This window comes from Pseudorca crassidens, chromosome 1 (assembly GCF_039906515.1).
Source record: "Pseudorca crassidens isolate mPseCra1 chromosome 1, mPseCra1.hap1, whole genome shotgun sequence".
Classification (NCBI taxonomy): domain Eukaryota; kingdom Metazoa; phylum Chordata; class Mammalia; order Artiodactyla; family Delphinidae; genus Pseudorca; species Pseudorca crassidens.
The window spans coordinates 47,448,809-47,472,449 of record NC_090296.1 but is presented as its reverse complement, the minus strand read 5'-3'; positions in this window follow the sequence as shown (position 1 = coordinate 47,472,449).

The window sequence follows — 23,641 nt, the reverse complement described above, 5'->3', positions numbered from 1 at the left end:
TTTGGGGCTAATAACTTAAATTCCAAGTTATGTTTTTGAACAACAAGGACAGAAGATGGGTATTCCCAGAAGGTTGTCTGCTGTTTTGTGCAACCAGAAAACTTTTTCTGCCAAGCACCAGAGGCATATGCATGAGCGTAACACCAGGAGAACAGCCAAGGCCCCACTCGGGCTGCTTTTATTGTTTGTCTAAAGTGGACGTTTTTCCAAGCAAACTGCATTGTGTTCCAAAAGGAGATCCATCACACTTGTCTTTGTGGTTACAGAGCAGGAATCAAAATGATGGGCTGAGGGGTGCCCGGGCCAAAGGAAAAGATGCTCCACATCAGAGGTCCCTCCCTTTGCCTGGTCCTTTTCAAGAACAAGAAAATCTTTGAAATGAAAATGTAGCGACTGACCTTGAAGGAACCCATCCCCAGGGTGTGACATTCAGGGAGTTTTGGACGCTTGGGAAACCCAACCCTGCCACTGTGAACTTTCACTCAAACTACACAGAGGGCAGAACCAGTTTACATTTGTCCAGCGAAGTAAAGACTTCTCGAATTCTGGAGTGTTAAGTCACATTTTGAAAATTTGGGTGCTTCTGGGGTATATAGCCCAGATGCCTGACCCCAGCAAACATACGCACTCCTAACTGCATCAAGGTTCTTGTTAAGTGTTTTCTGAAAGTTAAAACCATAAATTCCTAGAGATTTGAGCCAAAATACATATCTATCCTTAAAAGTTCTTTTTGTGTGTGTGTGTGGCTTTTCAAATAGGCCTATATTTGAAATTATGATCCTTGCTTTTCAATGTCTCAACACACTAGACTGGTTTCAAATGACCAAATCTGAGTCAAGTGCAGAATTTTAAGATACTAGCCTGCACAACTCCCTAAAAAATATACCCAGGGCCTCTGGAGCACCCGAGCCCCATTCGTTCTTCGCCAAAGCCTCATCCTGTCCCACTCCAAGCTCCCTCCCAGAGATTAATCCCCAGCACCATCTCCCCCAGCTGCTCCTACTACCGTTTCAACAGAGTACTTATCCTACCTCTTCCCTTTTCTTTCCTGCAGTTCTGGAAGGCCACGATGCCTACATCTCCAGAAACACTGATCTCCACTGCTACTCAAGTTGTGACTTTCTTCCCTTCTCCCTAAAGGGAGACCTGCCTCTGAGTCCTATAGCCTCTCCCTGGCAGCAACTTTTCCAGCTCTGTCTCCTTGGCCCTAGAACATATATTCATGTCTATTTCTTAAAAGGCTATATAACTGTATCATCATTATCATCCTCATTTTCATCATCTATCATTTATTGGTGACTATGTGCCAGGCACTGTGCTAAGAACTTTGTGTATTATTCAATAAATCCTCACAATAATAAATATTTCTGACCTTGCAAAGTAACCTTCAGAGCTCACCTGGGATGGGGAGTCTAGTTCTATAGTTTGGTTACTTTGTCCATTCCTCTTTGTTTACTATGATTCAGTTTGTGTTTTCATATCACTCTCCTAAAATCATTCCCATAAATATCTGCAGATAAAGTTGATGCCCCCCAAATGTACCCCCTTATCCCTGCAGATCCTTGGACCATTTCACATTCCAATAACCCACTTCTCCTTGATTACTACCTTGGAAATCCATGCAAAGTTTATTTACAGAGCCCTTTCTTCTATATGACTCTGTTGGGATGTTTACATGCTCCACTAATTTAGTTCTCAGTCCTAAAAGACTATCTCAAGTTTCTCTCCAACCTAAGATGCTATTTTCCAAAGGTTGTATACAAATATCTTTAACATTATGTTTATATCCATGAATTTTAGGAATGCATGTAAATTGTGCATCAAATTTAAGATTCTATGGGTATTGCTGCTTAGGAACTATATATTTAGGATTAAAAAAAGATTGATCAAACAAATATTAAATTAATAAGAGTATAGATGGTATGCAGATATGGGAGAAAATTATGAAGATGATATTCAAATTATGAAAACTGTTATAAAACATCTTGCTCTGTTGTCAAAAAAGGATATGCCCCCCCCAATTCCTACTTACCTTTTCCTCTTTCTCTATACTCTTTTACCTTACCTATTACATTCAGTGATATCCTCTAACTTCTCAGTCCTCCAAAATTATAATTTGAAATAGTGGTACACCTCCCTATTTTTTTTCATTCTTTATCTCTAGTCTGCCTACAAGTTTTGTCAAACCTTCTGCAGCCCTATTTTTCTTTGTCTCTTTGTTTTTAATCCCAAAACCAAAACCCCAGTCAGTAGGTTATTCAAATAACCTCCTAACCTGTGTTCCAGCAAATGTTCTTCAAGAACCATTTTAAACCACATGTCCAGTAAAAGCAAAAATTTGTAACAACATACACAACTATTGTTCCCTCCCCCATTTGCTGTGCCTTAGAAATCAGGAGAATGCCTTTTATAGAAAGGCTTAATAGCTAAGGAGTTCAGTTCACAGAATAAGGCTGTCTCAGACTTCCTACAGTAATAGCAGGACAAGTCACATTGCCACTCTTTCCCAAAGGAATGCCCTCAGCTAGTTTGCCAACCTCTGCCTCTCTCACACCTGTAATCCATACCTGTCTCTGGGGGACCTTTCACCGCCACCTCCTCCTTCACCATTAGTTGTATAAAGCTTAGGCTGATACCTCCTCTTGCCAGTTCCTCCATACCCAACTTCCTACCAAACTTGGTCATCACATCCTGGGGGCCCCTCCTACTCCATTGGCTGTTCAGTTTTCTAAAGTTGTTTCCTGGGCTTCCCTGGTGGTGCAGTGGTTAAGAATCCGCCTGCCAATGCAGGGGACATGGGTTCGAGCCCTGGCCCGGAAAGATCCCACGTGCCGCGGAGCAACTAAGCCCGTGAGCCACAACTACTGAGCCTGCACTCTAGAGCCCGTGAGCCACAACTACTGAACCCATGTGCCACAGCTACGGAGCCTGTGCTCTAGAGCCAGAGAGCCACAACTACTGAAGCCCGCTCGCCTAGAGCCCATGCTTCGCAACAAGAGAAGCCACCGCAATGTGAAGCCTGTGCACCGCAACGAAGAGTAGCCCCCGCTCGCCACAATTAGAGAAAGCCCACGCACAGCAACAAAGACCCAACGCGGCCAAAACTAAATAAATTTATTTTAAAAAATAATAAAGTTGTTTCCTTTATCTCATGCTGATTTCTTTAGCTGACGTCATTTCTCCCACAGTTCTCAGATGAGGCTGCTTCTACTTGTAATCTAGTCCACCTCTCCACCTCCATGTCTAGAGCTTCAGACCATGATTTGGTTCCACAATCACTTAGCAAACTCTTTAATTGAAGTATACCCTGTTCACTTATACCATCTCCTTCATTAATTTAAGATTTCCACCCATCTCCCAATAGGTTCTCATCCTCCTAAGTGCTGCTAGCACCTGGCTAAGTTTTCCTCTTCACCTTATTCAAGGCCATAGCCCTTGATGACTTTAGCATCGAGCACCCTGGACTTTTCTCATTCTTCTTAACCCTTCTGTCACTCGACGTAGCTGACTCAAACCTCCTTAAATCAAGTCCCTGTTTCTTCTCTGTTCCCCAAATTGACACGTCCTCCAAGACTCAGTTGTTTCCTTTTTCATTTTCACACTCTAGAAATCTCATCTACTCCTTAACTCTACATGGATAAATCAATAATTCTGACACATTTACAAAGCTTAATAGTCATATTCATCTGCTTAGTGGCCCACTTCCATCTGTATGTATTTTCGGCATCTCAATGAGTCATCAAGCCCTCCCTTCCCTCCTGATTTCTCTACTTCCTTTAGTTTTTCAAACATTTTCCCAGTCATACAAGTTTAAAGCCTAAGAATCATTACTTTTCCCTCCCTGGCCAAATATACGAATTCCTGTCAGCTGTTTTCTCATTTTACCTTTCAACTAGTCTCTTTTCTTTTATTTGTGTCCTTGTAAGGTGACTATCATTATCTCCATTTTATGAGTACATGTTAGAGGTTAAATATCTCCCAGTGTTACTAATCTGGTAAGTTTTAGAGACAGGGTTAAAATTCAAGTCAGTCTTAGGCCAGAACCTGGGCTTTTTCCTCTCATCAAACCACTTCTCTGAAAATAGGTAACACTGTTACATAAAACAAGAATAATATAAAACACGTGCAATTAAAAATAAATGTTTCTAATTTTATAATTTCTTCATCCTCTCTAAAAGCTCATATTAATTAATTGAGCTCTTATTTTAAAAAGTCCACTCACATATACACAAATAAATGACAGAAGCAACCTAGGTTCTGAGGTTGGAGAATATCAACTTCGGAATGAACTGGGTTCCACTTCCCAGTTCCACACACTAGCACTTAGGACACTTAGGACACTAGCACTTAGGACACACTGGACACTTAGGCAAGTTGCCTAACTTCTCCGTGCCTTGACTTCCTTATGTGTAATAGTAGTGGTCAACCTCTGCAGTTGTGAGTCATACGTGAAATCTAATGTGGACAAAGTTTTTGGCATATCTAAATGCTCAGAATAGGTGAGGCAACATGAATCATACACTTAACTAGGTATGAGTGAGTGGGATAAGAAGGTGGGCTGCATCCTTCAGGGCTGTCATAGGTGGAAGATGCCTACTGGGCAGGGAAGCACCCTAGAAGACACACCAATGTGGAAAATCCAAGTGCAGGGAGCAGGAAGTCACCTACACATTGTAATCAGCAACATCAATACTTGACGCCCACATGTGGTATTTGGGTCGGTTTATTCACTGTATAGAGCTTAAGCATACAGTTAGACTTAACAAGCATTCATTAACTATATCCTAAGTGCCTTTTGACTAATGAAATGATTAACAGCTGATGTCTGACTACATTCTATGACTTGAGCATCTAATCTCCAAAGTATTTACAAATAAATAAACCTAATACAAATAAACCTAGCTATGCAAGTATGTGAGAAATAGAACCTAATTTCATAACCTAAATACCACTCATATCCATGTTTTCTATCCTTTTCCCTAAACCTCAGGGGAAAGCCTTGGTCTGAATCCTTGACATCCTATGGCATCATCTCTTTCCAGGTGGGATGACTGTTCTCTACTCTCCAATGAGCTTCGGGTCTTCTCCAGCACTCACCTTCCATCAGCATCACATTCTATTATAATAGCCATCCTTCTTAACTATCATCATAAATCTACTTCCCTTTCTTTTCTGGACCAATAAATCTTCCCATTTTCTTCTCCGTTAGGTTGAAGTGCCTACCACCCACCAACCCCAATGTATCAGTTTCTTTCTTCTTCTCCCCACAGCCTCTGCTTTGTTTTAATCATCCTCCTTGTTAATCCATCTGAACTTTCCCTTAACCATTCAAAAATGCTGCCTCCTAGGGACCTACTCTACAGTAATTTACCCAGTCTCACTTCTCAAATCAAAGACCTAAAAATTCCTCTTCCTCCTCAAAGTCCTCCAGGGTTAAATCCAAAAGCAGATAATGCTTCTCCCTCACTCTAATAACCTACTCAGACATCGATCTACCCCAAACCAGGAACACTTCACTGAGCGATTCATCTAAATGTTGGTTTTTTAGATTAGTAGGCTTACCACTGTCTTCTCACATCATTGCTTATTTGTTGCCCTCTACATCTGTCCTGTTCCGAAATTATCTGAGGACACTATAATTTATCTTAGACAGTGAGCATCTAAAGCATCATTTCTTTACCAGTACCTCCTAACTCTACGAGGCATGAAATCATCCTCAGAGAGAAATATTTCTTTCTGCTAATTTTTGAGTAGGGACTTGGGGTGTAGACATGATGGTAGACGTGGCAGGAAGAAGAGGTGGCATAAGGAAAGGTAATATCTGAGTATACTGAATATGCCTGATTATTAGGCAAATTTTCCCCCCAAATATTATCTCTTTAAAAGAGTCACCTTATATGGAATATTTGCCAAGTGTCACACCATGGGGATGCTTTCTCAATTACTTTATTCTGAACAAAATTACCACTGGATGGAGACTCATTAAGCTGAAACAGGCTTCCATCAGTGCTAGTTTTGGAAGCTTGTAGAAGTCATCTGATACGAGCAGCGTTTTAAAAAGAAAAAAATTACCACAGATTTAGTCATTATTCCTGGATGTTTGACAATTCCACATATTGGCTCTCATGTTAATGAGAGTTTCAAGGTTCACTTAAGTGGTTCTATTGTGGGGACCACAGGGTGATTTTCTTTTCAAATTCTAATACTATGCAAATGGGTACATGTGGCTGGGATATAATTTGCAGTACTGTATTACACACTCAGATTCAAAACATGAAATAAAAAGGATGGCAACAAACTCTAGGAAACTGTATTAGGCAATGTGAAAAACAGCTCTACTGATGACAAAGGCTCTGCTACATCTTGGCTCTCTCCGAGGTACATGTGAAGAGTTCAAATAAAAATTATGTCAGATGTGAACTCAAAAAATTGGTTTTAAAATAACACATCTTTATATATGTGATTGTAACTATAAATGGGAAATTAAATTAATAAATCCAATATCATAAGTAAACATTTAATTCAATATTATCCATTTCCCTAGTCAAAAGGCTTATTTGGGGATTGCAGCAGGAGAAGAATTGTGTCTCATCATCTACTGAGGCTGGCCTTAATCAGGCGTCATGGGGTGCATGACTGTGTATAATGAGGGTGGAAGTAGAAGATTTGGATGGACAGACAGCTGGCCAAGGGACTGGCTCAGGAAAAAAGAACAGTGATACATTTTCTTACTATTTCACAGCAAGGTCACAAGTGTATCCTGTACTAAGAAAGATTGGGACACTCCAGTCTGAAGGACAAAAACGAATTCACTTTAGGTCACTTTGTTCTATTCCCAGAACTGTGAGTGCTCACTGAGTATTATCCACTGACTGTTAGGATGTGCCATGAGGCTGTTTACTGCAGCATCTTTCTAATTTGTTACGTACCACAAAAGAATGGAAGCTGAAAAAGACAAAAAGTGGAGAAATGTTCAGCATAAGACAGTCACGTGTGATCCATCTTTAACCCTCTCTGTAAGTTCCCCTAGTTTTTTGTTTAGACCCACTGTCGGACTTTTTCTAGCTTAAAGGCCTCCTTTTGTTGAGCGATTTCAATGTATAGTCACATTTTGAACTGTTGCCAGCTAAAATTCTTGCATTAGGCTCCATGGCTGTCTGTTCCACCAAGACAAATAAGAACTGGCCCAACCCCGCATTGGAGCACATTGTTCATGGTGCTGAGCAGTGATTTTCCGTATCTGCCTGTCTTTGCGTTCACCCCAGGAGGAAGGGTGAGCCTGGTTTATGGAGTTCTCATTTCTCACAAAGCAGCAACATCTGGAGGGCTGAGCAGTTTGTTGGCAGGTCCAGCCCGAAGGAATTCAGCTATGGTTCCGATTGGCTCTTATCAGTAGGTGTCACTAAAGACAGCTTCAGAGACAGAAAAATAAATAGGCCAATTAAGCAATGCCAAGAACAGACTATTTTATGGCCATCTCTCCTTTTTTTTTTATTGTTATTCCAACTGTAGAAGTTTCAAGATTCAAATTATTCTCTGGCTTTTTTTTTTTCCCATTGCTAATGAACATTTTTCCATTTTCCAAGTGCCTTCCTTCAGAGAGAAGGACATTTAATTAATAAATTTAGTTTTTCGTGCCTGATGTAGTGGATTAGCAAAATGAAAACAGACGAAGGAGATTAACTCTAACACTTTATTGCAGTGAAGCCGCAGCCGCTGTTCTACTGCACACAGGCTGATGAACGCTTCACCAGCTCCTTTCTCTCTGCAACACGAGACATTCAGCACATGGAGAGAGCAGCTCAGCCCACCCCAGCCATGTCTGTGTGTCCCCAAAGGATGCAAGCACGGGAACGCCGGTGTGAGACCACACATTTCTCAGCAGGTCAGGAGGAGAACTCCCAGGCCTCTTTCCTGGAGAGGGGCCAGACTTGTTCACAGTGGCCACCATGCTCACCGGCTTCATTGGTGACTGAGGCTTTCCCGCCTGCAAAGATATAAGCCCAGTGGGGATCCCTAAATCCAAGCAACATCATATATATAGAGAGAGAACAGTTTTCTGACATGTGCGTTAGCAGATACCTCATATATATTCTTCCATAGTTAGATAAACAAGTCCATTCAAATGGATGGATTTTGTCTGCAAAATGGACTGTGAACAATACCAGGGCATGGATCCCAGGGCCAGCACAATGTCTAGCACATGTTAGGTACCCAGGCAATGTTGGTTAAATGAATAAGGTATCTGCTAACTTGGGATATCAGTAAACTGTTCTAGTGGATCTTACATACAACCTTTGCCACCCACTATTAAATTTGCATACATTTTGGTGGCTGTGTTCATTCTTTCTGGTTTCAGGAACAGCCCTACATAAGGCAGGTAGGTCCTTAGGTTTGAAGACCAAGCCAGCTGACTTTTAATTCCAAATTACTAACAATTACAAATGTAAAGATAAATAATAGCTAATAATAATAATAGCAGCTGTCACTTATTGAGTACTCTGTGCCAGGCTAAGTTCTATATGTTGTTTCATGTAATCCCACCATAATCTTATAAGATAGATGTGATTATTATCCCTATTTCACATGAGGAAACTGGGACCTAACCTTGATAGGTTATTTGCTTAAGGGGACACAGTTAAAAAATTGCACAGCCAGGTTTAAAACAGGTTTGCTTGATTCTAACCTGTTCTCTTAATCAAATACTTTACAGCCCTCTCTTCTAACATGGAATTACTATGAGTAAATCTTAGTAAAGGGAATAGAGTACATACTTGGGAGAGGAGAAAAATGGAGTAAAAGAAAATGAGTGAAGGTTAAATCTACACTGTGGGATTTATTACTAGGATGTTGGTGTTTAATATATGCTGGGGGAAAAAAAAAAGGTATTGCATGTTTCCATGGCTGGGAATTATTTATATTCACAGCACTGTCATCTAGTCTCCAAGCTCAACAGTGAATGACTAGTGGCCCTAATTTTCACCATGAACATTCTTCCCTGGCATCTTTTTGCAATTTTAGACTCCCAAGTCCAAGTTACATGATGTCATTTTCATTTATTGGATATAATTACTAAATTATACAGGCCATAAATCCACATTCTTGTAGAATGATCTCCAAGAAAAATGGTTCTGTGAATTGAAAGTAACACACCAGAACTAGAACCCACTGGCCCAGGATGCTCCCATATCCACAGTTCCTCTGTATAAAACCCACTGAGACCTATGCAACAAGAATGTCAAAAGCCAACCTTATACATACTTCTATTTCAGCTTAAAAGTTTCAAATCTAAAGGAACACATACCCATCTTTAAAAAAACTGACAAAGGTATTACACATTTTAACAGATTTCGTTATGTATAAACTATTGGAATACTTAATTTTTTTAATGGGACTTTTTTCAGAAATGTTTCAACCTCTACCAAGCCACAACATATGCATAATAAGCATACATACTCCATCAAACTTCAAAGAATATGCTTATCTATTATCACAGCTGAGGAACATCCTTGTGGAATTTTATTTACAATAGACTTATGCTCAGAAAACCAGTTTGGAAGTTGATTCTCCCACCTTGAAAAGTCATCCTGATGGCAAGTGAGAGAAGAGCATTTAGTGGGCGGTTATCCTCCTTTCTGTCAAGATCAGTAATGTGTTTTATCCAGACGAATCAATATAGGGGAGGATTCAGCAAGAGTGTACCTGTCAGTCATAACACAGCAATTTAGAACAAGCTTTGCTAGGACACTTGACCCTTGAAGATTCATTCACAAAACTCAAATCTACAAATACTGAAGACCTATTATGAATAGGTCTTCTGCAAAGAAGGTAAAAACATAACATTTTATTAGCCTTCTTGATTGGCACACAATTAAAATAAAAGGCAAGATGAGTGTCATCAAAGATTTGACTTTGAAGGAATAAAAGATGACCTCCATTAGGAAAATGAGGAAAGGATTTTTTAAAGAGGCTGCATTTGAGATGGGCCCTTTGTTGAGAATTAAGTACAATGGAACAACACTGAGGAGGGGTCAAGCAGAAACTGCAGATCATATGGCGGATGCAGAGAGTTTAGTAAGAATGTAGCTGGAGATTGGGCTGAAAAAATATTCAGGCACTATTTTATGGTGAGTCCTGAAGGGAGACTGAGGATTTTGTATGTAAATCAGTAGGCAGAGGGGAGGTACTGAAGTGCATAAGGGAAAAGGATAGTAAAATCAATCCCAAACCTCAGGATAAATCTGGCAGCAATGTCTAAGATGACATGCACAGAAAAGAAAGAAGACTGATGGCTGTGGGCCTGGTAGTATTAGCAGCAATACAGATATTCGGGTCTGAAAATTATAAAATTTAGTGAGTCCTGAAAGAAGGAGAAACAGAGGTAGAAAAGGAGGAAACAAAGGATTTGAAATGATGACAGAAAAGATGATGTTTCTCTTATTAGAAATAAGAAACTCAGGAGGAGAGATTGCTTGCCCATGGGTGGAAGTCACAGTTTGATCTGGGACACAGTGAGTTCAGTTGCCACTGGTACATGCACAGGCATTTTGAATGGGTCTAGAATATGGCCCTGGGGTTGTAAATTTGGGATCCTTCACTACAGCAATAGTAATAGAATCCATGGAAGTTGGTCGATCACCAGGAAACAGGGTACAGAGATGATAACCGTGCACAGGCAAGTGGGCAAAATGCTAGAGGATGGTGGTGGAGTATGGAAGAAAAACATGTAGGTGCTTTAGGGTCACACAGACCCGGGTTCAAATGCAGAGCCCATCTCTTAATAGCTGTGTGAACTTCAAGAGTCTTTTTTGAGAATTAAATGAGATATGTACATGAAGCAACTAGCACCATGCCTGCTCCAAACTAAGTATCATAAATGTGAGTTAATTCCTAAAAGCATTTCTAGTACCTATTCCTTCTGATTACTTTCTATTATATTTGAAAGTTCATATTTCCAGAAACTCACTTTCCAAAATGATAGGTATACATACTTTAATATCAAGAGGAAAAAAATACCTGTTTTGAAAAGAAATTGATAAAAATCAATGATTGTTAAGAAAGCCCTTTAATTAGTGATCAACTCTAACCATCTGAAAAGGCATAGCTTCAAATAACTCATGAGGAATGGTAGGGCTCAGGGTTCCACTTCCCAGTAGAACACCCTCTGTCATACTTCTCTACCTACAGTAAGTAAAATAAAATGCATTTATTTAAATGCATGCATTTATTTAAATGCATGCATTTAAAATGCATTCTTGGGCAGTCACACAAAAATTATGAATCTACATGAAGCTGCAAAGTTGTACCAGTCTTCTGTCTTCCCAGTTGCCTGGTCTGCAGAAGAGAGATTATTATTGCTTATCCACTACAAGTTGTAAGTGGTCTGAAACAGTAGGCAAGTAGCTTCTTTAGTCGCTGAGACTTGAAACTCGCCTATAAGAGTAATTTGTCCCCATTAATAAAAAACAATAATTTATAAGAGGAATTATTATTGTGTTAGAAATCAAGACATTCTCAGATGAAAGAAAACTAAGAGACTGTTGCCAGCACACCTAACCTAACTTAACGACTGAAGAAAGTTCTCTACACAGAAGGGAAATGATAAAAATAGGAACCTTACAACATTAAGAAGGAAGAAAGAACAAAGTAAGCAAAAATATGGGTTAAATATAATAAACTTTCCTTTTCTTCTTGAGTTTTCTAAATCGTGTTCAATAATGAGAGCAAAAATTACAACACTGGCTGATGTGGTTCTAAATTTATAAAGAGGAAATACTTAAGGCAATTATATTATAAATAGAGTAGGGTAAAGGGAGGAGATGTTTCCATACTTTACTCAAACTTGTAAAATGTCGACAGCAGTAGGCTTTGACAATAAGTTATGCATATAACTTATAAACTATACCAACTATAGCTTTATAAACCTCAAAACTTTTAGGAAAAAAATAGGAAAAATCTTCAGAACATAGGGCAGGCAAAGCATGCTTACACTTGACATTAAAAGCATAATCTGTGAAAGGAAAAATAGATAAATTGGACCTCAACAAAAGTAAAAACTTTTGCTCTCCTTGAGACCCTATTAAGAGAAGGAACTGGGAGGAAATATTTGCAAATCACATATCCAACAAAGGATTAGTATCTAGAAAATGTAAAGAACTCTCAAAATTTAACAGTAAAAAAAAAAAATCCAATTACAAACTGGGCAAAAGATATTAACAGACAAAGAGAATATACAGATGGCAAATAAGACCAAAAAAAGATGTTCAACTTCATTAGCCATTAGGGAAATACATATTAAAACCACAAGGAGATATCACAGCACATCTATCAGAATCGCTAATATAAAAAATAGTGACAACACCCAACACAGACAGGCTGTATAACTTAATGTTATTGCTGACAGGAATGGTCAACGGTACAGACACTCTAGAAAACAGTTTGGCCATTTCTTTTCTTACAAAGCTAAACATGCAACTACCATATGACTTGGAAGTTGTACTCCTGAGTATTTATCCCAGAAAAACAAAAAGTTATGTTCACATAAAAACCTGTACACGGATGTTCATAGTAGCTTTAGTCATAAAAAACTGAAAACAGCCCTGACATCCTTCACTCGGTGAATGACTAGACAAACTATTGTATATCTGTACCATGGAATATTACTCACCAATAAAAACAACAAACTACTAATACATCAAATAACTTGGATCAATATCCAGAAAATTATGCTCAGTGAAAAAAGGCTAATCCCCCCGAAATTATGTACTGTGTGTCCATTTACATAACATTCTCAAAAGGACAAAATTGGCAGCCCAGCCCAGCACAGCAATGGGCTAGGAGCATCCCCACACAGCCCGGCACCCCGCAGTGTCCCCAGGGCCACATGCTCACTGCAGCCCTTTCTCTGGATGAAAAGCAAAACACTGGCCCCCCTGCCTGTCACACACTCCTCATTTTTCCTGGTGGATAAGGTTGCCTGAAGATCCAAGCAGGGCCATATGGGTGGCTTGGTTGGAACAATGACTGAAAAGTTTCTGTTGCTCCACATCCTTGCCAGCATTTGGTATTATCAGTGTTCTGGACTTTGGTCATTCGTACAGAAGCTTATGGACCAGCCCCTCCTGCCAGGAAGCCTGCACAGACTTCTAGACCAGCCTCACCCACCAGGGGGCAGACACCAGAAGCAAGGAAATTATGATCCTGCAGCCTGCAGAACTGACTCTGCAAACACAGGTCAGAACCTACCCTGGGACCTGCTAGTCCCTGGCCCTTGGGTGATGAGAGGGGAGTGCACTGCTGGGACATACAGGACATACCCTACAGAGGGCCACTTCTCCAAGGTTGAGAAATATAACTAAGCTACTACATACATAAAAATACAAATAGAAATTTAAACAAAGTGAGAAAGCAAAGGAATATGTTCCAGATGAAAGCACAAGATAAAACCCCAGAAGAACTAAGTGAAGTGGAGATGGCCAATCTACCCAAGAAAGACTTGAGTAATGATTGTAAAGATGATCCCAGAGCTTGGGAAAAGAATGGATGCACACAGCAAGAAGTTACAAGAAGTTTCTAGCCAAGAGTTAGAAAACATAAAGAACAACCAGAGTTGAAGAATACAATAACTGAAATGAAAAATACACTAGAAGGAATCAATAGCAGAATAAATGAGGCAGAAGAATGAATCAGTAAGCTGGAAGACAGAGTGGTGGAAATCACTGCTGCAGAACAGAATAAAAAAAAAAGGATGAAAAGAAATGAAGACTGTTTAAGAGACCTCTGGGACAACATCAAACACACCAACATTCACATTATAGGGGTCACAGAAGAATAAGAGGGAGAGAAAGGGCCTGAGAAAATATCTGAAGAGATAATACCTGAAAACTTCTCTAACATGGGAAAGGAAACAGTCACTCATGTCCAGGAAGTGCAGAGAGTACAGCATAAACTCAAGGAGGAACACACCAAGACACAGAGTAATCAAACTGATAAAAATTAAAGACAAAGAGAAAATATTAAAAGCAACAAGGGAAAAACAACAAATAACATACAAAGGAATCCCCATAAGATGATCAGCTGATTTTTCAGCAGAAACTCTGCAGGCCAGAAGGGAGTGGCACAATATATTTAAAGTGATGAAAGGGAAAAACCTACAACCAAGAATACTGTACCCGGCAAGGCTCTCATTCAGATTTGACAGAGAGATCAAAAGCATTACAGACAAGCAAAAGCTAAGAGAATTCAGCACCCAAAACCAGCTTTACCATAATGCTAAAGGAACTTCTCTAAGTGGAAAAGAAAAGGTCACAACTAGAAACAAGAAAAATTACAAATGGGAAAGCTCACCGGTAAAGGCAAACATACAGTAAAGGTAGGAAATCATCCACATACAAATATGATGTCAAAACCAGTAATCATAAGAGGACAAGAATACAAGTGCAGGATATTTAAAATGCATTTGAAATTAAGAGACCAGCAACTCAAAAGAAAAAAATTATAGAAATCAATTCATGGTTGCCAGTAGTTAAGGAGGAAGTTGAGGTGGGAGGATAGTGGGTTATAGCTATAAAAGGGCAAAATGAGGGATTTTAATAATGATGGAAATGTTCTGTATCTTGACTGTATAAATGTCAGAATCTTGGTTATGATATTATACTACACTTTTGCAAGATGTTTCTATTGGAGAAGCTGGATAAAGTGTACAGGGGATTTCTCTGCATTATTATTTATAACTGCTTGTGAATCTATAATTATTTCAAAATAAAAAGTTTAGTTAAAAAAACTTCTAGCCTCAGTTATTCTTCCAGATTTAGATGAGATCCAGTACAGAATCACTATACATTAATAGGTTATTTGGAAGAGGGGAGAAGGGGAGAGGAAGGAAGGAAGGAAGGAAGGAAGGAAGGAAGGGAGGGAGGGAGGGAGTGAGGGAGGAAAGGAAGGAATGGGGGAGGGAGGGAGGGGAGAGACAGGAGGAAGGTTGGGACAGGAGAGACAGGAGAGAGAAAAGATAAAAAATAGAAATAGACCTTGCAAAAGATCACCTGGCCATTCCTCAGAACAGTCTGGGGAAAACAGAGGCAGGAAGAACTGCGAAGAGGGTTCTAGAAGATGAAATATGTTATCTTTGATAACAGAGGAAACTGCTCCCTTCTCAATAAAAAGCATGAACTTATCACTGTAAGATTTCCTCTTGGCATGGAGTCCCACAAGAATTCTTCTGGGCATGAAGTCCCTGGAGTGTCCAAGAAAAACTGATGGCCCACAAGGCATAATTTTGCAAATTTAGAAGTTAAAATGAAATCTCCTATCTGTTCCAGCACGTGTGTGTCCTTGCAACATGATATTCATGATGTGAATTGGGCTGATTAAATCCATTTTAGGGTTCAGGGATTTGCACAACCTAAATATCCCGGTTCTCAGGGAATGAAGAGCTTCATGTTCCCTTTGCATATTTAGTCTCACTGACATCAACAGGAAGCTGTTAGTGATAAGGAGAACTTGGCACTGGGGGCATGGAGGTGGCGGATTTAGCTGTGCACAGTTAAGGGTCACCTTGAATATGGGACTCCTCAGCCATGATTTCATGAAACCTCTTCACAAGCCCCCACCTGGGACTTTCACGCACAGATGGTATATATGAGAAAGTTCGACAGGAGAGGTTTCCCAAAGTTAGTAAACACAAAAATGAAGTATGCTAAAGATAGGGTAAACCTCCTCATGGAACCTGGAGGAAGGCAACATTCCTGCTGAAGACTAAAAAAGAAATGGTAAATGAACCAGTGAATTAGACTTGATGCTGAAACCTAAGATTAACTCATAACCAAACTTTACCAAGTAAAACACAATAGGAAACATTATTATCCTCCGGCAAATTCAGTTCTTGTAGACCCTATATCACATAATGGCAAGAACCTAGTACTCAAAAACCAAACAAGTCAATTTTAAAAGAAGACAAAGAAAAGTCCATGTTCACTCTGGGCAACTCCAACTGGACAGGTTCTGAATTTTCTACAGACCTAGAAAATCTTTGGGTGAGAAATCTCCAACAAAGCTGGACTTGTCAGACTGCTTACCCTTTATTAATATCAGACTGGAATTACAGAATCAGGCCAAATAATGATGTAAAACCCAAAAGGAGGAACGCTGCTAATTGCCAAATTTGTTATGGAATTATCACATTTTCTGTTTCAGTGCTAAGCTCTGGGGAGACCCACTGAATGAAAGCTCTAATGAAACCGCAGATCAATGTCAGACACAAAGGTTGAGGTAGAAGATATTCAGAAAGCAAGCCTGTAAACTTGGGCATTAGACCCTTCAAAATAGACACCTCGGAGGGGAACAATCAATATAAACATGTTGGGGCTAATAATAAACTAATTTCTGCATGTAAACTCGGAGGTGTAATGTGTATAGAGATGGCAAAAATGTCTGGTTCTTCTCTAAAGATTTAGGCAAGTCTTTTATTAAGATTCATTTCCATCTTGACCTGCAACCTGCCACTGCTTCCTTTCTGCCTTTCATGTTTTCTCACCTTGATGCAAGTCAAAATACTGTCTTGCTATATTGCTGACATTTTATTTTAGGTAACTGTATAGTTTAACTTTGCTCACCACCGTGCTTAACATATGGAAGCAATTAATTCATTTTCTTTGCCATCATTAGGATAGGAATCCTAGATACTTTAAATGTAACTTCATCATAGACTTCCCTTAACTAATTACATAATATCTAACCCATTTTCTCGAAAATAAAACTTGCTAGTTAAGAAATAAAGAACAGCATTGCTTAGAATAAACTCTGCATGCCACACTGTAATTTAAACTGTACTGTTATGTATGGTGAAGGACTGAAAGTTTAGAGTTACTCCCCTTGGCAAACATTTTTTTTAAGGATTGCTTAAATAAGCAGTACAGAAACCAGATGTCATTTGGTAAGAGTATCTGAATGACCAAAAATTTGCTGTCTGGGTATTTTTTTCCTTTATAAAAACAAGAAAAATTCTTTGGATTTATATCATATTTAGCAGCTGTGAAACAGTGCAAACATCTGTTTGTACCTATGGGGAGCTGACCCGCGGGGTCCTCATCTCTTAATCACCAAGCATCAAGCCAGTCTCACATGAACAGTTTACTGTTTTCTTTGCCGTTTCCTCCCGCACTTCAAAGTTTTCTTACGCTCATGTTCTATTGGCAGAATGGAGGAACTAATCCATTCATTATAAGACCAGATGATTAGAATTTTTTGAGACATGATCACAGCATTCCCTCCACCCGGCCTGTGCACAGAAACACATGCACATTTGCCTCTAAATTCATTTTGGAGTGTCTACACTTACTCCAAATAATGCAAGATTTATGAGCTCAAGCAAGATTATAGTAGCACATATACTAGACTGCACCAGGCCTGCAGTCGCCATTTGGGGCCACAATCTTTAAAAAGTCATTTTAAAATAACGTGTTCCCTTTTTCATAGGCATAAAAACATTATATTAGCTCTTATTTGGAGTTTTTCTCTTAGAATATTGCTACATTTTTTTTAAAGAGTGATAATAATAACAACAACAGAAAGAAAAAAAAACAAAAAGCCTTACCCACACTTGCTCACCCAGGGAATATCAGTTTCTAAAGGCCAACATTTTTACTGCACTTTATAAATAGGGAAAGTACGCCGAATTGGAATCGAAGCTTGCCAGGTCAAATCAGCTGCTTTATTTATATATTCTTTTTTTATATATAAAGTCTGCCAAATAAAGCATTCCTATTGCAAAGGAAGTAAGAATCAGCCTCATTTTTATATATTAAAAAGTATTAATTAAAACAGTCTCATTACAATGATTTTCATTATGCAAAAGATGTATTCTATATAACAATGTTATTTCCGAGGATTACCCATCATAAAAAAGGCTCTATTTGTAGGATGGTAATAACTTCTCTGTAACTGACTCTTGATCAATGAATTGCCTCTGGTGGCTGCTATTCCTGTAACAAACCCTCTCTACACTGTGTGCTATTTGCACTGCACTTTGGAAACAAAGACTAGGCCATGTTATAACTTTACTCTCACCATGTGGGAATTATACTTTGTTGATTTCTCTTTTGCAAACATTCGAACTGTCCCCACAGGGTGTGGTGGCAGGAGGATGTACCCAACAACTTAAAGCTGTAGGAATATCCATGAACTTCAAGAAAGACCCTAAGGTAAAAACCACATGCACAACACCTCCCTTTATATCCTGCTGGGTTCAAAGCACTTCTTGTAACTCGATGACACACTAAAGAGAGCCTAGACCTTGGATTTGTCTCGTCTTTATAAGCAGTATGGTCTAAAGTACATATTCTGAATCTGGGATCCATAAAACAGACTAATTCCCAAGGTACCAATAGGTGTTGCTGGGAAAAGAAGGTTCCATGGTCAATTAAATTTGGGAAATACTCATAGAATGCCCCCTTTTTTGGATAAAGGCAAGGCCTATTAGCAAATTAAAAACTTTGAGAACTACTGCCGTAAATGCATCTTATATTGTTATTTGTAAAAATGTTAGGGAAAAATTAAGACATAAAAAGGTGTAAAGAACAATAAAACAAACCCATGTACTCACCTAGAAGTTTAAGAAAGAAATATTACAAATACAGTGGAAGCCTCTGTGTGTCTTTCCCTCATCATACCCCTTCCATCTCTCAGAAGTAACAAAATTCCAGATGTAGATTATTTCTATGAATTTATTAACATCTTTATTTCCATATAGTCCTAAACAATGAGTAGTTCTGTTTTTTATGTTTTCAGCCTTCTCTAAAAGTGGTATAATATTCTAGGCATTATTTTGCTTATTCTTTTGGGGGAGCTTAGTATTATTTTTATGAGACTTTAACATATATAACTCTGATTTGTTTATTTTCACTGTTAAACAATATTTAATTATGAATATATCACAATTTATTCATCTAGCCTCCTGCTGAACATTTAGACCATTTCCTTTTATTTTATTTTTTTTTGCAATTACCAACAGTATTGGTATTGGTGTACAAGTAGAGTAACAAAATGGAACAAAATAGAGAGGTCAGAAACAGATTCACATATATATAGAAATTTCACACATGGTGGAAGTAGTTCCTGAAGATCAGTTTTCAAATGGTGCAGGGACAATTATTTACTCATGCAGAAAAAAATTTTAATCCTTACCTCACACCATATTCCCAGTTCTAGATATATTATCAATTCTAGGTATATTATAGACAAAAATGTAAAAAATAAAAACACTGAATTTCTAGTAGAAAATACATAAGAATATATGAGAATGGGAAGGAATCCCTAAAACCAAATCTCAAAAGATTAAATGATGATAAATTAGTCTACAGTTTAAGTTAAAACTTCTATTCATCAAAAGATACTGTAACAAAATAAAAAGACAAGGCCCAGAATGAGAAAAGATATTTATAAAACAGATAACCAATAAAGAATTAGGATTCAAAATACATGAAAAAAAATCTAAATTTTATTTAAACCAGCATTTTAAAAAATCATTTGACCCTTATTTAGAGGAACACATATTGACATCTATTTCAAAAAAAAGATTCCTGGGCACAATTTGGGAAAAATTTATATTTTGACAAAAGCATTAAACTTGGAAAACACCTTAGCTTAGGTCTCTACCCAGCTCTTTACTCCTCAGCAATATGATACTAAATAATGTACTACTCTGGGCCTTGGTGTTTTATCTGTAATGTGGAAATTAGCCCTACCCTTAGTGCACAAAACTAAATAGCACAGAAATCTGGAAACTGAACTAACAGTTACAGCTTGAGTGACCTGTAAATACCTTTCAGTGACCTCTTAGAAATCGTTTAACCTCACCAAAAGTGGCAAGAAATACCTTCAGGGGTTGGGTAGAAAAAATCAATTCTGGCAAATCCTATCTGAAAGATTTTCTATTCTTACATAAATGTATCCTTGTGGTACTTATTCTATTTTTCACTACGAAAGACTACCCATTGTAGATAGCAAAATAAAAGGACAAACCACCACTCGGGCTGGACCTTAACAAGACTATGTCTTAAATGTTGGCTATTTCACTATTTTCTGACATCTAAATGTAGGCCACATACATATGGCCGCAACAAAAATCTCATGAGAAATAAGTTAAAATCATAAGATAAAATAAGTATAAATAAAATAAGTATAAATCATAAGAAATAAGAGAGTTTGAAACATACAAAAAGGAAGTAAAAACTCTTCCAATATTTGCAAATCCAAAGTACTCCCAATCAACTGAGGAAAAATCATTTCAAATGAGACTAACCTAATACAGTTTTATTCTTGACGATTAACCCCATCAACCATGGAGGTGCCATTCTTAACTGGGATTTGCACAGAGCTGTTCCTCTGTTCTGTCTTCAAAAAAGAGATTACAAATGCTTGTGTGGAGAACCATTTGTGTATAAAACACAAGAGCAGAATCTTTCTTTCTATATTGTTCTTTTTTAAAATGGAAAGCTATATTTTGTGATACCACAGTAGAAAAGGAAATATAAAGAAGCTGCTGTAGTTTAGATATTAGGACCAGTTAAAGAATTACAGTAAGAAACAAGCTTATTATAAGTAGTTGGCTTATGTTAAGTTCTATAAATTAACTTGGCAATTTCAATTTTCAACAATATCACAGACTAGAAATCTGAGCAGATGTTTTGTTTTTTAAAAAATGGTGAATAGGGCTTCCCTGGTGGTGCAGTGGTTGAGTCCGCCTGCCGATGCAGGGGACACGGGTTCGTGCCCCGGTCCGGGAAGATCCCACATGCCACGGAGCGGCTGGGCCCGTGAGCCATGGCCGCCAGGCCTGGGCGTCCGGAGCCTGTGCTCCACAACGGGAGAGGCCACAACAGTGAGAGGTCCGCGTACCACACACACACCAAAAAAAAGATGAATAAAATACAATAAACATTTCATCAGGAAAAAAGTAAAGAAGCTGCAAAGGTTAAAATAAAATAGGAATTCTCTGAGATTAGCTAACACTAATAATTTTAATTCTAAGGATATCTGCTGAAACTTGACCTTCCATTTTGATGACTTTTGGGAGATAATTACCCACAAGTCTCTCTTGTTTCTACATGTGTTGTGAGAAAGGCACTAGCTGTTCTTTGTTCTAAACTAGCTTTTCAAGAATGTTTGTTTACTGAACAGCCTTGTAAGATAGAGGTAGTGTCTCTCTGTAGAGCAAAGAAACAGGCATGATTAAATGCCTGTTATAAAAAAATTGGGCTCCCTAACCTCAGAGTTCCTGTCTAATAATACAACCCACTGCAGTATAGATGTCATCTGACACCTCTTCGTGTCACCCTGTGAAAACTGAGGCTTAGGGAACTAATGCAAAATGTTGATACTCTGGTTACTCCTATTGCTGTTAAATATATATATATATATTTTTTCTTCATCTTTGATTCAAGAGTTTCAAGTCTTGTACCAGAATCCATGAAACTTGATTGCTTGAAAGTAGGATAAAAGCACGATAAACATCTCAGGCCCTTCCTCATTCTTAACAAAGCCTATGTGGGATAAAAACACACACAAAAAGCCTAGGGGGCATTGATATGGAAAGGCTGAGGCTCCAAAGGACTACAATCTATGGGTTTATTTCTATAAACTCATGGTGTAGAAGGGATAGCAAGGAAACAAGATATAGGGTAAAGAGGGAAAATCACTCATAAGAAATCATAACCATAAGGTCTCCCTCACATGGGTTTCCAGACTAATTTTACCTACTTATATGGTGTTGAAAAACAAAACAAAACAAAAACCTTAAATGGAGAATTTAATGCTACTGGGCATATACCTTGAGAAAACCATAATTCAAAAAGACTCATGTATCACAATGTTCATAGCAACTCTATTTACAATAGCCAGGACATGGAAGCAACCTAAGTGTCCATCAACAGATGAATGGATAAAGAAGATGTGGCACATATATACAATGGAATATTACTCAGCCACAAAAAGAAACGAAATTGAGTTATTTGCACTGAGGTGGATGGACCTAGAGTTTATCATACAGAGTGAAATAAGCCAGAAAGAGAAAAACAAACACCATATGCTAACACATATCTATGGAATCTAAAAAAAGAAAAAAAAAGGTTCTGAAGAACCTAGGGTCAGGACAGGAATAAAGACACAGACATAGAGAATGGACTGGAGGACACGGGGAATGGGAAGAGTAAGCTGGAACGAAGTAAGAGAGTGGCATGGACTTATATATACTACCAAATGTAAAACAGATAGCTAGTGGGAAGCAGCCACATAGCACAGGGAGATCAGCTGGGTGCTTTGTGACCACCTAGAGGGGTGGGATAGGGAGGGTGGGAGGGAGATGCAAGAGGGAGGAGATATGGGGATATATGTATATGTATAGTTGATTCACTTTGTTATAAAGCAGAAACTAACACACCATTGTAAAGCAATTATACTCCAATAAAGACGTTAAAAAAAAAGAAAAAAGAAAATCACACATCAGTGATAACCCAAATGTGACTAGCAGAAATCATCAAAAATCAATCTCAATCCAGGCTTGACAGAAACCCCAAGGTTTCAAAAACACAAAACACACAAGGAAATAGAGCACCATGAGAAAGAACAAGGAGATGCAACAGCCAGCAAAATCAGACCCACAAAGATACAGTAATCATCACAAAATAGTAAATAAGTTTAATATGTTTAAATAAATAAAAGAGAGGCTTTAAAATGTGAGTAGAATGAAGAAATATTTTTAAAAATTCAAGAGCATGTGAAAAAGAACCAAATGGACAGAATAGAAATTGAAAAAGTAAAAACTCTATTCAAAGGTGAAACAGCATATTATACAACACTGGAGATAATTACTAAATTGGAAGATAAATATAAAGAAATATGAAAATGAGAGGCCAAGAGAAGGAAAATGTAAAAGAAAATTCAAAGGAAAAGGAGGATAACATGAGAAAATCTAATTTCCAGAAAGATAACAGAGAATAGGGGTGAAACAACTTTTAAAGAAGTAACAGCTGAGAATTTTCCAAAACTGTTGAACATTACCAATTCTTGGGTTCAAAAAGCCCAATAAATCACAAGCAAGAAAAATAAAAAGAAATATACCTCTAGACACATTATAGCAATACTTAATAGAAAAGACCAAAAAAATGTCTTCAAATGAGCCAGACAGAAAAGACATGTTATCTAAAAGTGAATAACAATTAAATCAATAGCTCTTTCTTCTCAGTAGCCACAATGCTACCAAACTGGAATGATTTATCCAGTGTACTAAAAGAAAATAACTCTCATCTAGAATTCTATACCCAATAAATTACCTTTTCAGAACAACAAAAAAAGACTATTCTCAGATTTACCGAAGACAGATTTGTTACCTTTTGTCATACAGACTTCACTAAAGAAAATTCTGAATTATTATTACAAGCAGAAAGAAAATGATGGTAGGTGTGAGCTATGACAGAATGTTGAGAAGAGATATTGTTATATAAGGGGGCATATCTAAATCAGTGGTTCTTAACCAAGAGCAATCCAGCCTGACCCCAGAGGATATTTAACAATGATTGAAGGAAGACATTTTTGTCTGAGACAACTAGGGGAGGTACGATGCTACTGGCATCTAGTGTATAGAGAC